Consider the following 17,927-nt stretch of genomic DNA (forward strand, 5'->3'; position numbering starts at 1 on the left):
ATCGATGCGGGGAGCTCAAACCAATGCAACAAATGCAATGCAATGTCAAGCAACAAATGCTCAACACACTCTCTCAATCTCATAAGATGCACTCTCGAAAGTAGGAGATTGAAGAGAGGGGATGCAATGGAGGAGATCAACAAATGGCTCCAAAATCTATCCACAAATCCCCCTTCACATAGAAGAGAGATAGTGGCTTGGGAAAGGTGGAGAGAGGCTCAAAATGGTGTTTAGAAAGTGTGTGAACAACCCCCAACCGGTGGGAGGAAGGAGCCCTTAAATAGCCAAAACCCAAAACTAGCCGTTGGGGCTCAACGGGCAGTTCCTGGACACCCCGTGCCCACGGGGCCCCGTGCGCATGGTACAAGCCCGTGGGCACGGGGGCCCGTGCCCATGGGGGTCAAATACCCCGTGCCAACGGGGTACCCAGGACAGCCTGCAGCAGTCCACTAAAACAATGATAACTATGGCATACGGACTCTGATTCGATGATCTTGGGCTCGTTTTGAAGCTATGGAGAAGCCCAAGGTCCTCACATAGAGAACCACCCAAGATCAACAAGAAAGAATGATGCAAAATATGAAAAGGTTTGAGCTCTCTACATGCGACGTGATCAAGCTACTCGCCCGAAAGTCCCTCTTGATAGTACCACTACAAGAAATATGCTATCTTGTGACCTCCACTATTGGTCACTAAAATGGTCACTGGTTTCCGTTTATGACCTTTTTGTGACAAAAACTGATGGTCAAAAGCTGGCCGTCATTAATTGAAATTAACGACCTTCCTTCTGGAAAGGTTATAGACGTTTATGACCAAAAACAAAGGTCATAGGCTCTACGACCTTTTTTTTGGTCACTAGCAGTGCACCCATGCCACGCCGGATCCACGGTGGCAAGCTGACCTGGCAGCATTACGACCAAATAAGGTCATAAATTAGAATCAGCCCGGTCCATTTCAACCGTCTACATGGGCCAAGCCCAATAATTCTGCCCATTTTACTCTTTTTTTTCCTCTTTATTTTGCTTAGCTTCATGGGCCTGGCCCAATAATTTGGCCTTTTATTTTTTGGGTCTCATCTATTTTTCTTTTGGGCCTCGGCCTTTTTTCAGTCCATTTCCTTAATTTTTAGTCTTTCATGTGAATATTATTTGGTAAATTGCCTTTTGGATGCCAAATACTACTAGGTCCCACTTCTCAGGTTCTAATTAACAACAGCCCAGGTTTCCACTTCCACAATTTGAAACAATTATTTCAATGAGAACAGTAAACAGATGAAAATTATCAAAACGCATGCCAATTAGCCAAAATACTACAAATATACTTCTCAGGTTGTCCTAGGTTAGAGCTCTTGTAATCGCACAATCTTTACATCGTTCATTTCACCAAGATACTATCATACTACAAATATACTTCTGACTTCTTCACTTCCAGGCTAGAGCTCTTGTAAATGTTCGTAGAGGCTGCGAAGCAGCATGACCTTGTTGAGCAGCAGATCATCAGCATCATCCCAGGTTGGATCAGCTCAGTAGAGCATCCCCGGTCGTTGCCATGACTTGAGCAGCAACATCTCAGGTTGATAACCAGACCCTGCAACGAGCAGCAGCAGTTGATCTAGCATTCCTGCACTGCAATAGCAACAGCAGATCTGATCAGCAATAGTACAACATATAGTATCGGCAACATTAACTACTCCAAATCAACAGCAGCTACAGCATATCAGATCAACAACTACTACAGCAGATCAAATTAGATCAACAACTACTACTACAGCAAGATCAACAGAGCATCCACTAATCACTATTAGCCCTAGTTGAGCATTTAAGTTGGCACATGACGAAGTAAACATTCAGTGAACATGGAATATCCAGGAGTTAAAGATTTAGCATGTAGTGAACATGGAATCTTTCACATACACAACAACTCTAAAAATAGACAATGCATGCAATTCCCCGGACCAACGGCACAAAAACAACGACCTCCCCCATGAGCATCTCAGTATCACTTACATCATAGACTCCAAACAGAAAGCAACATGTACAACGTGAGCATGTAAATCGGGACACACACCTGTACTGCTGTACAACATCTAGCCACCGTGGCAGAGGCCATGCTGCATGTGTGCCTCCCTTGTGAGTGGGACTGCATCTATACAATTGTATAGTGGAAAAGGAATTAGAACTAAACGACAATTATTAGTATAACAGAAGGCAGAGACTGTACTGTGCTCTGTGCAATTTTATCAGTAAAAGCTGAAGTTATAAAACAAAATGTAACAGTATAAACAGGTAGAGACTGTGCAAGTTCATCAGTACAAGCTAGATATATAAACAACATTTAACTGCATAAACAAAAGGCAAAGACTGTACTGCACAAGCGTATTACTATAAACTGAATCTATAAACAAAATTTAAAGTACAGATAAAATGCAGACTGTACTGAGTGTAGTACTATTGTGCTAATTTATTAGTATAAACTGAACTTTGTTCAGTGATGCATCGTGTGCTGCTGTGCTTGTTCTAGCCGAGGAGAACCTGTGTAATTGACTACTGGCGTGTACTAGCAAGTGAGCTATATACTAGCAACCTGGCATGATTATGTGCATCATGTAATTAACTATTTGTGCTTCAGTGCCGCAGTGAGCAGTGAGCTATGTACAGACATGAACTCTAGTATCCGGCAGATCAGAAGAGGAAGGACAGAACATGAACAACCTTCCATGGCGTCATGTACTAAACCTACAACATTCTGATTGTCCCATTGGAAACAAAAATTCCAATGGATTAAGCCACGTTTGTACTAAACCTACCATATATTCCCATCTAATTTATTCCAATGGATTATGCCACGTTAGTACTGAACCTACAACATTCTAATTACCTGCAACAAATCAGTAGCATACATGACATCAAAGGGATGCAAACTAGATAAATTAGTAGTCTTCTACAGCACAGAACAGTATGCATTCTAACTTGCAGCAGCAAATCAGTAACTAGATGACCACCAACAACACAAATCAGCTCGAACAAATCAACAGTCAGTCAGTCAGTTAGGTGTAAGCTGCCCATGTGTACAGAAACAAGAACATATGGATCAATATGCATTAGCAGCAACAGAAATTGACCCTAGCTAATCCGGCTGTAGCTCATCCATGGCAGTCAAGGGAAATATTAGAACAGATGAGTAGTACAAGCTATCAATGATTTTCCACTTTAGAACAGGGCACATGCATCAATTTTTATAGTCTAGAACAAAGAAGACAGTGTTGAAGGACCTAGGATACCAAATTGATCTTAGAAATGAAAATTGCAATAGGTACTAAATGTATATGGCTATACATAAACCAGTAGTAGTACTACTACTAGATCAAAAGATGTTGCATGGTAAATCTCCAAAGTATACAACCAAGAATATAAGAATAAACCTGTTACATAGTACTGCTACGTAATTGAAATGCAAAAGATACATCTCCCATGTTCAGCAATCAGGATCAACCATGGAGTTTCTACTACTCCTACATCAGTAATCTGATTATTTAAGATGCTAATGTTTACTTTTGAAGTACAGTTATGGTTATCTCAAAGAATTTTTGCCTCATAAACATGCATGGAATTTCTATCTCAAAGAAGTATACATATTTATCTTGTTTAATTAGGCCAGCAGCACAAAACAACCATGCAGAAATGTCAGGGCAACACAGCAGCAAGGTATCATGCATACCAACACAGTAACACTGCAGATATGTTAGACCAAAAGATGTGAGAGCGAAGGTAGACTACACCAACACTAACTAGGTAACAGAATTACTTAAGACTGTAGCTCAGGAATTCGTTATCCATGCTAATATAAAATTCACTCAAATGGAGCCTTGGAAACACCCTTTCCCAAGTAGTCAGATCCATATATCGTCCCTCAGTTCCAAAGCTTCATAAAGACCTACAGAAGAGGGATGATTCAGACAAGATTAGTTCAACAAAAATAATACAATAACATTCGGTAAATAATGATATAAATAAGAGTTTGTGCCTTCACTAGTCAGGAACTCAGGAACCAAAGCAAAATTTTAAGGTTGAAAAGGAGAGAGCGACGATAATACATAGGTGCCCGGACGTATCCAAAGAATCATGTAGGTATTTAAAGTCTGCTCATTCTAGTAAGAGAAGTGACAAAATTGATGGGAAAAGTGTATAATTTATCAGGCCAAACTGATTGTTTCTATTTCGCTCACTGAATCGTAACTTCGCCTGAAATCATAACTTGCATATTCCCAAATATCAAGCATTCGAGCCTACCCCAGATTTGCATGCTCAACTGCCTAGAATATAGATGATGGGAAAATGTGGCAAGCAATCAATCCTATTTCTGCACTGAGATCCCAGACCGAATGTTGGGGTCACCGACTCGCAGGCAAGAGAACGAATCATATGCAGAAGAAAACTTGAGCGACTGAAACCATACGCTGGTGGCATTTGCCATTCTTCGATACAGCGTGCTCCCATGGAATTCCCAGACTGGCCGAGGGGCAGCTGTAATCCGCATCCTACCAACCTACCGGCCCACCCACCCAAAACACCTCGAATCTAGCCCATCAGAAACCTACGGGCCCGGCGACGGCCGAATCACCAGATCGAAAACAAGCCGTTGCTGCGTACGCCCGCCCTACCAGATCGAATCGAACCGGACCACAACGTACAGATCGGGGAGACGGACGGAGGACGGGCGCGTGCGGGCGTACCTCGACGGGTTGCCGCGGCTGTCGACGGTGGCGGGCCTTCACGGACTGGATAGTCGCCGCCATGGCCGGGGCCGAAGCTTGGAGAAGAAGCCATGGCGGCTACCACCCGAGTAGTCCAGGCGTCCTCATCGCCGGTGAGGATCCATCTTCGCCTTCATGGGTGCCTGGAGAGAGAGAGATTCAGATAGAGAAATCATGACAAATAGAGAGTAGGGGAAGAGAGAGAGGCGGCCTGATCCGGCGAACGAAGCGGCCGCTGCACCCGGGCACCAGATCCTGCTCGCTGATCCGCTCCTGCCTCGTCTGCATCATGCGCATCTGGCGTGAGGTGGGAGGTAGGGAGTTCCGGTCGGATCTGGCCACGACATGAGAAGCTCGAGTCGGCCTAGGAGGAGAGGGAAGGGGCCGACGGAGATGAGGTTGGGGCAGAGTCGAAGTCGACCGCGGAGGGCGAGCTGCGGCGGGGGAGTGGAAGGCGAGGCGGGCGAGGACGGGTGCGCGCGGAGGCTGGAGGTGGAGGCTGCGCGGAGGCGGGCGAGGACGGGTGCGCGCGGAGGCGGACGGCGGCGGATCTGAGGGAGGGAGAGGGGAGATGGTGGGAGACAGAGGCGAGGCGGAGAGGGAAGGACGGTGGCGGCGGCGATGGGGAAAAGGGAGCGGCAGCGGCGATTGGGAGAAGGGGGCTAGGGTTTCGTGGGTGGACGAGGATGAGAGGGATACGGGGTGATTCGGGAGGGGGTGAGAGCGATGAGGGGGTGTGGGATGCCGTTGGATCCGGGTGCATCCAACAGTGCTTAATTCATGATCCGCGTGAGCTGATTTTAGACCAATCAGAACGCAGTATCCCTTTTGATGATGTTAAGACTATTTAAATTGGTCGTAATCGATCGAAAACAAGATTTTGAATCATGTCTCCTATTTGACGACCTAAGAAATATATAAAAATAAATAGAAATCAAAAACCTTCGCATTGTGTCACCAAGTGTGACCTACTTTTCAGTAAAAATAACAAACTTTGAATAATGTAAATATCATTAAAAAAAATGTTCTAAGATATGAGTTTTTTTGTAAAAGAATCATTTTTCGAGTGTCAAAATGATTTTTTTTATAAAGAACAATAGCAAATATTTGTTGCAAATTTGGAGCACATCTATTTTATAATTCACAATCATAGCACATGTGGAGCACATCAAATACTTTTTCAAGCTTATGTAATTGTGTTTTTCTATTTGTTTCTCTTGTATTTTTTGCATAAGGGTGCATTTTGGAATGACATAGTTTGTTCAAATGATCTCATATTGTGCACAAGGATGCATCTTGGATTCCAAACAATGTTGCCTAAGGGAGTTTTCATTTTCTTTGGACGGAAAATTCATTTTCCATTTTCCGAGAGCCCGAAATGAGTTTTTTTGTAAAGGACCTACCATATATTTGTTGCAAAATTGGACCAAATCAATTTTATAAAATACTAGGCCATATTTAATGCACAATTGACAAAATGGTTGGGTGTCAAAAGTTTTGATCCACCTCTGGTGAAAAAGACAAATTCCCGCCGATTCAGGAGGAAGCGAGTCAAATTTGAACTGGAGCTGCCTCACAGTTTGCTCTTTATTTTTTCCAAAAATCATTTCTAGGTAGATAAGTATCTATTTAATCAGAGAAACATCAAAAGTTTTGCAAGATTCAACCACTAGCTAGGAACGGTCATGCCCGCCGTTTTGACCGCATTTTGAAACGGGCATAAAAATTTCAAAAAAAATTCAAAAAATTGGGAAACCTTCGCATTGTGTCATTATATGTGACTAAGTTTCCAGGAAAAGTAATAAACTTGTAATAAGGCAATTATTTTAAAAAAGTGTTCTCAGAAACGAGCTATCACGTGTGGAGATCAATGGCTTTCAAGCCAAATGATCAATCTTATGGCCACATTCATGGCATAGTTTGTTTAAATGATCTCATATTGTGCACAAAGGTGCATATTGGAATGGCAAACAATATTGCCTAAGGAAGTTTTCACTTTCTTTGGATGAAAAAACCATTTTCCATTTTTCGAGTGCCCAAAAGGAGGTTTTTTTGTGAAGGACCTCCCAAATATTTGTTGCAAAATTGTACCAAATCATTTTTCTAAAATACTAGGCCATATTTAATGCACAATTGACCAAATGGTTGGGTGTAAAAAGTTTTGATCCACCTCTCGTGAAAAAGACAAATTTCCGCCGATTTAGTTGGAAGCGGGTCAAATTTGAACTGTAGCTCCCTTGTAGTTTGCTCTTTATTTTTTCCAAAAATCATTTCTAGGTACATAAGTATCTATTTAATCAGAGAAACACCAAAAAAATTCCAAGATTCAACCACTAGCTAGGAACGGTCATTCCCGCCGTTTTGACCGCATTTTGAAACGGGCATAAAAAATTCAAAAAAAATCAAAAAATTGAGAAACCTTCGCATTGTGTCATTATATGTGGCCAAGTTCCCAGGAAAAATAATAAACTTGTAATAAGGCAATTATTTTAAAAAAAGTGTTCTCAGAAACGAGCTATCACGTGTGGAGATCAATGGCTTTCAAGCCAAATGATCAATCTTATGGCCACATTCATGGCATAGTTTGTTCAAATGATCTCATATTGTGCACAAAGGTGCATATTGGAATGGCAAACAATATTGCCTAAGGAAGTTTTCACTTTCTTTGGACGAAAAAACCATTTTCCACTTTTGAGTGCCCAAAAGGAGGTTTTTTTGTGAAGGACCTCCCAAATATTTGTTGCAAAATTGGACCAAATCATTTTTCTAAAATACTAGGCCATATTTAATGCACAATTGACCAAATGGTTGGGTGTAAAAAGTTTTGATCCACCTCTCGTGAAAAAGACAAATTTCCGCCGATTCAGCTGGAAGCAGGTCAAATTTGAATTGTAGCTGCCTTGTAGTTTGCTCTTTATTTTTTCCAAAAAACATTTCTAGCTACATAAGTATCTATTTAATCATAGAAACACCAAAAAATTCCAAGATTCAACCACTAGCTAGGAACGGTCATTCCCGCCGTTTTGACCGCATTTTGAAACGGGCATAAAAAATTCGAAAAATATCAAAAAATTGGGAAACCTTCTCATTGTGTCATTATATGTGGCCAAGTTCCCAGGAAAAATAATAAGCTTGTAATAAGGCAATTATTTTAAAAAAGTGTTCTCAGAAACGAGCTATCACGTGTGGAGATCAATGGCTTTCAAGCCAAATGATCAATCTTATGGCCACATTCATGGCATAGTTTGTTCAAATGATCCCATATTATGCACAAAGGTGCATATTGGAATGGCAAACAATATTGCCTAAGGAAGTTTTCACTTTCTTTGGACTAAAAAACCATTTTCCATTTTTCAAGTGCCCAAAAGGAGGTTTTTTTGTGAAGGACCTCCCAAATATTTGTTGCAAAATTGGACCAAATCATTTTTCTAAAATACTATGCCATATTTAATGCACAATTGACCAAATGGTTGGGTGTAAAAAGTTTTGATCCACCTCTCGTGAAAAAGACAAATTTCCGACGATTCAGTTGGAAGCGGGTCAAATTTGAACTGTAGCTGCCTTGTAGTTTGCTCTTTATTTTTTCCAAAAAACATTTCTAGGTACATAAGTATCTATTTAATCAGAGAAACACCAAAAAAATTCCAAGATTCAACAACTAGCTAGGAATGGTCATTCCCGCCGTTTTGACCGCATTTTGAAACGGGCATAAAAAATTCAAAAAATATCAAAAAATTGAGAAACCTTCTCATTGTGTCAGTATATGTGGCCAAGTTCCCAGGAAAAATAATAAGCTTGTAATAAGGCAATTATTTTAAGAAAATTACAACATAAGAATCTCACGAGGAGACTGACCTATGCTCAAAGATGAATTAGCAGCCAAGTGTTTGATTGGCGGTATAGAAAATGCGCATGGCCAATGGGCGTGAGTTTTGGCTGAGGATGATCATCTACTAAGAAGAATGTATTCGCTAATTTTCAGATCAAAAGGAGGACCTAGGTGGTACTTGCTTTGCAAAGTACCACACTGGACAGAAATATGAATGTTGAAGCTGGGCTCAAAATAATGAATGGATTGAGCTGAAATTTGGTGGAGGATGGTTATTTGGGCATTGAAAAGCACCGTAGAAAATTGATACCATTTGGACATGCCAAAGTGGTACTTCCTTCACAATGCTCTTCTATGGACCGAAACTTGGGAAAAGTAGTGAGAGAAATTGGGTGAATGAAATGAGCTCAAATTTGGTGTAGGTAAGTTACATAGGTATGGTCATGCCTTGGTAGATTTTCAGATCATTTGGGTAAGCTTAGCTAGTACTTACTTCACAAAGCTTCTCTCGAGGTAGAAACTTTGGAAATTTCCTGAGAACGATTTACTAGGAAAATGGAGCTGAATATTATCATGTGGCAATGATTTGGGTATGTAAGAGTGCCCAAAGAGTTTGAGGGTAATAGGAGGGGTCTAGATAACACTTGCTTTGTAACATGCCAATCTTGCCATAAAATATAAATTGAACCTGGGCTCACATAGATGATTTGACTGAGCTGCAATTTGGAGGAGGGTGATAATTTGGGCATATGAAGGAACTGTATAAATTTCATGTCATTTGGATATATAAAAAGGTACTTCCTTCACAATGCTTCTAGGTGGACAAAAACTTTGGAAATTTGCCGAGGAAGATTTGCTAGGCAAATGGAGCTGAATTTTGTCATGCGGCAATGATTTGGATAGGAAAGAGTTCCCAAGAATTCCGAGGGCAATCAAGAATATATAAATAGCACTTCCTTCATGAAGTGCTGTTGTGAACAGAATAGGAAAATGAATATTGTTGAATTATTTTTGAACTAGGCAAGGAAGGATTTTTACATATTTGACGAAGATATGACCCAAAGAATTTATGAGATTTTTTTGGGAATTTTTGGAATGACAGAAATATAGGTTGCTTCACAACCTAGGGCAAAAATTGACACATGGACATGACACATAGGCAAAACTGATGGGTGGCGCCAAGTCATACCAATCCACCACAATTTACAAGGTTATGACCATCTATATTGGTCATGATCAGCTAGAAATAAGGCAGCCGACTAGTGTTGTCTGCTTTATGACCATTTTGTGTAAGGAAATTACGACCTTTCTGACCAAAATGGTCATTATGATTTAGGATTTGGAGCCCCCCGAACAGCTTTTGACCAATTGGTCTCAAATGGTCATAGATCTATGACCAATTCTTCCAGGGTCACTGACAGAAGGTCACTAGTGACATATTTCTTGTAGTGTACGGCTATCAAACCTATAATCCAGTCTCCCACCAAGCACTATGAGACCGGCAAAACTAGGAAATCCTAGCTAAGTAATACCTTTGCCTTGCATATTCAACTTGAGCATGATGAATATTTTACTGCTTGTCTAAAGTTGGAATCCCTTTCTTGTCCACAACCACTTGGTGAAGATACTCGAAATGCTTCCTCATATTGCAATGAGGGAAGCCTTAACTTAAGCCCATCTTCACATGTGCGTTATCATGATGTGGACTGCAAGCTTCAAAGCATATAGCCTCCAACTTCTCATCTTGCACTTGGACTCCTCAAATCCAATGACCATCACCACTTGATGTCATCCACACATAGGCTACTTGAAATCTTTCCTTTTGATGCAAGCCCATGAGAAACACCTAACCCACATAGACATAACAAACACATAGCATGTGTTAGGTAGCAAAGCACAATTCATAACTACTTACCATACCACTAGATCACTTGATCTCACGTGGTACAATGTTTGCGCTTTGTGAGTCGACCATCTAGATATAATCTTCGAGCTTCATCTTTGTCAACCAACATCTTTACTTTATGCCCCATATTGGTTTCTTGAAAGCCACAATGAACTCTTCATTTCCCTTCATTGCTTCAAGACTATATCACCAAAGACTCTTTCATGACCATATCAAGTTCCACAATGAATATCATCTTGGTCACCACTTGCCCTTCTAAAAACTCCATCATAATCTCTTAAGAGGCACAATGAATTCTTCACTCTAGTTGCTTGCTTCAAGACTTGATCAACCTAAACCCAACACATGAGCTCACCATGATCTTGTCTTGAAACCATAACTTGAATTCTTCTCTTTGATTATTCTCTCAAGCTCTTGATCCTTAAAAGCCCAAATATGTCAATCTTTAAGATCTTCCAATGAACTCCATCACAAGCTCTTGAGAGGCACAATGAATTCTTCACTCCAGTTGCTTGCTTCAAGACTTGATCAATAGAAACCCAACACATGAGCTCACCATGATCTTGTCTTGAAACCATAACTTGAATTCTTCTCTTTGATTATTCTCTCAAGCCCTTGATCCTTAAAAACCCCAAATATGTCAATCTTTGAGATTCTCCAATGAACTCCACCATGAACATAATTAGATTAGGCATTGAAATCAATCTTGATGGCTTTAAATAGAAATCCCCAAAGACCAACTTGAATATAATTAGATTAGGCATTGAACTCGATCTTGATGGCTTCAATAGAAATCCCCGAAGACCAACTTGAAACCTCACCGAACATGGGATCTCGAAAGCCAAACACCTAGACCCCATTAACACGGGGTATCCAGAGAGTTGACACTCGACCCCGTGCGCACGGTATAAGCCCGTGTGCATGGGATATCCAGAGAAGGATACCATGAGGACTTCTTCAGACGCTTTGATGGCATTCTTCACAAAACAACCCAATGCACTTCAAGCATCACTATGGAACATATCTTCATATAAGATTCATTGCACTTGATGCTCCATAGGAATTGTCATTTAATTCCAAAGCTTAGAGCAAATATATCTTCATATATATGGACTTCATCCTTGATTCCATCCAATATCCTTGAGGCACCATCTATGGACAAAACCTTCAAATATATCTCACTGAAAACATTAGTCCATAGAGATTGTCATTAATTACCAAAACCATACTTAGGGGCTACATGCCCTTTCACTTATGAAAACAAATTCCTATGCAATAATTATCATTTTATTATGCTACTCGTATTTAATAAACTTTTACAACTATAGTAGATGGGCAAATTTGAAAAACTCTCGTGTGTGTGTGTGTGTGTATGTTTGCGAAATTTTTCCGACATGTTATACTACAATTTTCTTAACACATTTAATGAAAAAATGGTGCATACCAACCACAAAAATTTTCATAACACTAAAAAGATGTTCTAACAATTAGAAAAGATTTGCATGTTTTTAAACACAATTCAAGGTATTATTGTAAAATGTCAATGTGTGTTACAAAATATTCATCTTGTATTTAATAGGTGTTCAACATGTGTTCAAAAAATGTTGAACATGTATGTTTAATGTGTATTCCAAAAATGTTCAATCATGCTCTAGAAAAGCTCAATATATATCTCAGAAATGTTTAATGTGTTGTTCTTCTCCATATTTTGTTTGGTTTTCTTTTTTCTTCTCCATTTTTTATTTGGTTTTCTTTTCCTTCTTCATTTTTTTCTTATGTTTGTTTTTGTTTTCACTCTACATTTTCGTACATATCAAAAACAATGAAAAGTTTGTATATAGACACAATATATAGCAATATAATATCATGGCAACACAATATCATGGCAATACATAGCAATACAATATCATGGCAATACATATCAAAAACAAAGATGGCCGGAGTGGCGTCGGCGTCGAGCATGACGGCGGGGAAGCTTCGGCCATGGCGGCGGCCAGAAGGAGGGGGGAAAGAAGGCGGGGCTCACAGTGCAGAGCCGTCGACGGCGAGGTCGGGGAGGTGTTGGGGACGGCGTACGGTGGCGGCGGGCGTGCTCGGGAGGCGAGCGGGACGGCGTATGGTGGCGGGCTCGGGGAGGGGAGCGAGCGGGGCGGCGAGGTCGGGGAGGCATCGGGGACGACATGCAGAGGCAGGCTCTGGGAGGGGCCGGAGCGACTGGGACGGCGACAGCGATCTCTGGCTTGAAGACGAGCGGCCTGGCGGCATGTGTGTTCTCGATCTGTTGTCCCAGGCGGTTGCTGGAACCGGGATTCCGCTAAGTGCTATATATATAGCATGGACCTTTAGTCCCGGTTCCAGCCACGGGCCGGGACTAAACGACATTTTTGGGCGGCCCAAATTCAGCGCGGGAGGAGGACCTTTAGTCCCGGCTGGTGGTGATAACCGGGACTAAAGGTCTTTTCAGTTTTTTCTCTATTTTTTTCTTTTGTTTTACTTATAGGCAATATTTATAGTTTTTGAGTGAATCTTTTTTGCTTTAGGTCACATAAATTATAAACTATCTGTTAGTGCGAGTAGTTTTCAAATTTGAATAGTTTAAATTTGAATTCTTTTAAATTTGTGTGAATCACTAGTTTACGAATAACTTTAGTTTAAAATTAGATTTTTGAGTGATTCTTTTTCCTACTATTTTGTATTAGTGTGTTTTACCATTCAAAGCCACATCATCAAATTTCAAACCTTTTTAACTTCATTTGCTACTTTTCATGCATTTAATGATTTTTTGAGCTAAATGACCCTGAAATTGAAAAGCACTACAAATGAACTATGAAAAGGTTGAAACTTGGCATGGTATCATCATTTCACCCACATAGGATGTGCTAAAAAGTTGAGAGGGTTACGGCAAAAACTGGACGCACTTCGTGTACAAATTGGACCATCTCCTTTGAAGTATCAAGGTTTCGGACGATAACTCATCTGTTACAAAGGCATTTTATTTTTTAAACTTATTTCAACTCCAGGCTTTTTGTGCATTCAATATGCAGCATTCAAAGCCACATCCTCAAATTTCAACCCTTTCTAACTTCATTTGCTACTTTTCATGCATTTAATGATTTTTTAAGCTAAATGACCCTGAAATTGAAAAGCACTACAAATGAACTCTGAAAAGGTTGAAACTTGGCATGGTATCATCATTTCACCCACATAGCATGTGCTAAAAAGTTGAGAGGGTTATGGCAAAAACTAGATGCACTTCGTGTACAAACTGGACCATCTCCTTCGAAGTATGAGAGTTTCGGACGAAAACTCATCTGTTACGAAGGCATTCCATTTTTTAAACTTATTTAAACTCCAGAATTTTTGTGCATTCAATATGCACCATTCAAAGCCACATCCTCAAATTTCAACGCTTTCTAACTTCACTTGCTACTTTTCATGCATTTAATGATTTTTTGAGCTAAATGACCATGAAATTGAAAAGCACTACAAATGAACTCTGAAAAGGTTGAAACTTGGCTTGGTATCATCATTTCACCCACATAGCATGTGCTAAAAAGTTGAGAGGGTTACGGCAAAAACTGGACGCACTTCATGTACAAACTTGACCATCTCCTTCGAAGTATGAGGGTTTTGGACGAAAACTAATCTGTTACAAAGGCATTTCATTTTTTTAACTTATTTCAACTCCAAAAAATTTGTGCATTCAATATGCACCATTCAAAGCTACATCCTCAAATTTCAACCCTTTCTAACTTCATTTGCTACTTTTCATGCATTTAATGATTTTTTTGAGCTAAATGACCCCGAAATTGAAAAGCACTAGAAATGAACTCTCGAAAGGGTGAAACTTGGCATCGTATCACCATTTCACCCACATAGCATGTTCTAAAAAGTTGAGAGGGTTACGGCAAAAACTGGACGCACTTCGCGTACAAACTGTACCATCTCCTTTGAAGTATCAAGGTTTCGGATGAAAACTCATCTGTTACAAAGGCATTTCATTTTTTAAACTTATTTCAACTCCAGACTTTTTATGCATTCAATATGCACCAGTCAAAGCCACATCCTCAAATTTTAACCCTTTCTAACTTCATTTGCTATTTTTCATGCATTTAATGATTTTTTGGAGCTAAATGACCCTAAAATTGAAAAGCACTACAAATGAACTTTGAAAAGGTTGAAACTTGGCATGGTATCATCTTATCACCCACATAGCATGTGCTAAAAAGTTGAGAGGGTTACGGCAAAAACTGGATGCACTTCGTGTACAAACTAGCCTATCTTGGCTACTCACTAGAGAAGAAAGTGATGACGGTGAAGCCGATCACATCCCAGAGTGGGATCTTGGGGTATAAAACTTTTTATTCGCGTGTGTCCCTTTGCGCTGTAACCATGGACAATGTTCATCATTTAACAGGATGCTTGGGTCAGTCTTCACTGTGAGGGGAGAAATTTCATGAAACTTCTCATAATCTTCTGACATGTCTGTCTTGTCCTCCACTCCCACGATGTTTCTTTTCCCTAAAAGAACTATGTGGCACTTCGGCTCACCGTATGATGTATTCGCTTCCTTAGCTTTCATTTTTCTCGGTTTGGTAGACATGTCCTGCACATAGAAAACCTGCGCCTCATCATTGGCTAGGACGAATGGTTCATCTGTGTACCCAAGATTGCTGAGATCCAATATTGTCATTCCGTACTGCGGGTCTACCTTTACCCCGCCTCCTGTGAGATTGACCCATTTGCACCGAAACAAAGGGGCCTCAAACTCACATCCATAGCCAACTTCCCATATCTCCTCTATGTAACCATAATATGTGTCCTTTTCCCTACTGGTGTTTTTTGCATCAAAGCGGACACCACTATTTTGGTTGGTGCTCTTTTTATCTTGGGCAATCATGTAAAATGTATTCCCATTAATCTCATACCATTTGACAGTCAATATAGTCAAAGATGGTGACTTGGACAACAAGTACAACTCATCTCCAACACTCTCATCATTCATGAGACGTGTTTGCAACCAACCACCGAAAGTCGCCATGTGTGTACGTTTAATCCAGGGCTCAGACTGCTCCGGGTTCTTGGAGCGTACACTATCCATGTGTTCCTCGATATACAGAGCCACCAAGGTGGAATTTTGTAGAACTGTGTAGTGTGCTTGCGCCCAAGAATGCCCGTCCCTACATATTATTGCTTTCCATCCTAGCATGCCTTTTCCACCCAGTCTCCCCTCATGCTACGATTCAGGAGCACCAATCGGCTTAAGGTCAGGAATAAAGTCAACACAAAACTCAATGACCTCCTCTGTTTCATGGCCCTTGGAGATGCTTCCTTCTAGCCTAGCACGGTTAGGAACATATTTCTTTAAGACTCCCATGAACCTCTCAAAGGGGAACATACTGTGTAGAAATACAGGACCCAGAATGGCAATCTCTTCAACTAGGTGAACTAGGACGTGTGTCATGATATTGAAGAAGGATGGTGGGAACACCAACTCAAAACTGACAAGACGTTGCACCAAATCATTCTGTAACCTTGGTAGGATTTCTGGATCGATTATCTTCTGAGAGATTGCATTGAGTAATGCACATAGCTTCACAATGGCTAATCGAACGTTTTCCGGTAGAATCCCCCTCAATGCAACCGGAAGCAATTGCGTCATAATCACGTGCCCGCCATGAGAGTTTAGGTTTTGGAATTTTTTCTCTGCCATATGTATTATTCCCTTTATATTCGATGTGTAGCCAGACAGGACCTTCATACCGAGCAGGCATTCAAAGAAGATTTCCTTCTCTTTTTTGGTAAGAGCATAGCTGGCAGGACCTTGATACTGCTTTGGATGCATGCCATCTTTTTCGTGCATACGTTGCTGGTCCTCCCATGCCTCTGGTGTATCTTTTGTCTTCCCATACACGCCCAAGAAGCCTAGCAGGTTCACGCAAAGATTCTTCATCACGTGCATCACGTCGATTGCAGAGCGGACCTCTAGGACTTTCCAGTAGGGTAGCTCCCAAAATATAGATTTCTTCTTCCACATGGGTGCGTATCCGTCAGCGTCATTCGGAACAGATTGTCCGCCAATACCCTTTCCAAAGATTACTTTTAAATCCTTGACCATATCAAGTATATGATCACTAGTACGGTGGTCAAGCTTCTTCCGGTGATCTGCCTCACCTTTGAAATGCTTGCCTTTCTTTCTTAAGAGATGCTTGATCGGAAGAAATCAATGATGTTCCAGGTACACATTCTTCTTACATTTATCCAAATATATACTTTCGGTTTCATCTAAACAGTGCCTGCATGCATGGTATCCCTTGTTCGTCTGTCCTGAAAGGTCACTAAGAGCAAGCCAATCATTGATGGTTACAAACAGGGACGCTCGTAGGTCAAATTCCTGCTGTTTGTGCTTATCCCATGCACGTACACCTTTTATGTCCCGCAGCTATAAAAGTTCTTCAACTAATGGCCTTAGGTATACATCAATGTCATTTCCGGGTTGCTTAGGGCCTTGGATGAGCACTGGGTCATAATGAACTTTCGCTTCATGCACAACCAAGGAGGAAGGTTATAGATACATAGAGTCACAGGCCAGGTGCTATTTTTGCTGCTCTGCTCCCCAAAAGGATTGATGCCATCTGCACTTATACCAAACCACAAGTTCCTTGTGTCACCTGCAAACTCCGGCCACTTCCTCTTGATTTTTCTCCACTGTGACCCATCAGCGGGTACTCTCAACTTCCCGTCTTTCTTACGGCCTTCTTTGTGCCATCGCAACAACTTGGCATGCTCTTTGTTTTGGAACAAACGTTTCAACCGTGGTATTATAGGAGCATACCACATCACCTTGGCAGGAATCCTCTTCCTGGGGTGCTCGCCCTCAACATCATCACCAGGGTCATTGCGGCTGATCTTATAGCGCAATGCACCGCATACCGGGCATGCATTCAAATTCTCGTACTCCTCACCATGGTAGAGGATGAAGTCATTAGGGCATGCATGTATCTTCTGCACCTCTAGTCCTAGAGGGCAGACAGCCTTCTTTGCTTCATACGTACTGTCGGATAATTCGTTGTCCTTTGGAAGCATCTTCTCTAATATTTTCAGCAACTTTTCAAATCCCTTGTCAGATACAACATTCTCTGCCTTCCATTGTAGCAATTCCAGTGTGGTACCCAGCTTTTTTTGTCATCTTCACAATTTGGGTACAATAATTTTTTGTGATCCTCTAACATGCGCTGCAACTTCAACTTCTCCTTTTCACTTTCACAGTTTCTCTTTGCATCAGCAATGGCCCGACCAAGATCATCAGCAGGCTCATCTGATGCCTCTTCTTCATCTTGTTGTTCTTCTTCTTTATTCTCTTCCCCCATTGTAGTACCATCATATTCAGGGAACCCAAGATAGTTGTCATCATCCTCTTCTTCTTCGTTCTCTTCCAT

General features: G+C 41.0%; 1 pseudogene; it reads right to left on the bottom strand.

Moving 5' to 3' along the window:
* Positions 1–14,812: 14,812 nt before the first annotated feature.
* LOC147967218 (uncharacterized) lies at positions 14,813–17,927 on the bottom strand (annotated as a pseudogene).

This window comes from Triticum urartu, chromosome 6A, assembly GCF_056163025.1.
Source record: "Triticum urartu cultivar PI428250 chromosome 6A, HENAU_Tu73, whole genome shotgun sequence".
Taxonomy (NCBI): domain Eukaryota; kingdom Viridiplantae; phylum Streptophyta; class Magnoliopsida; order Poales; family Poaceae; genus Triticum; species Triticum urartu.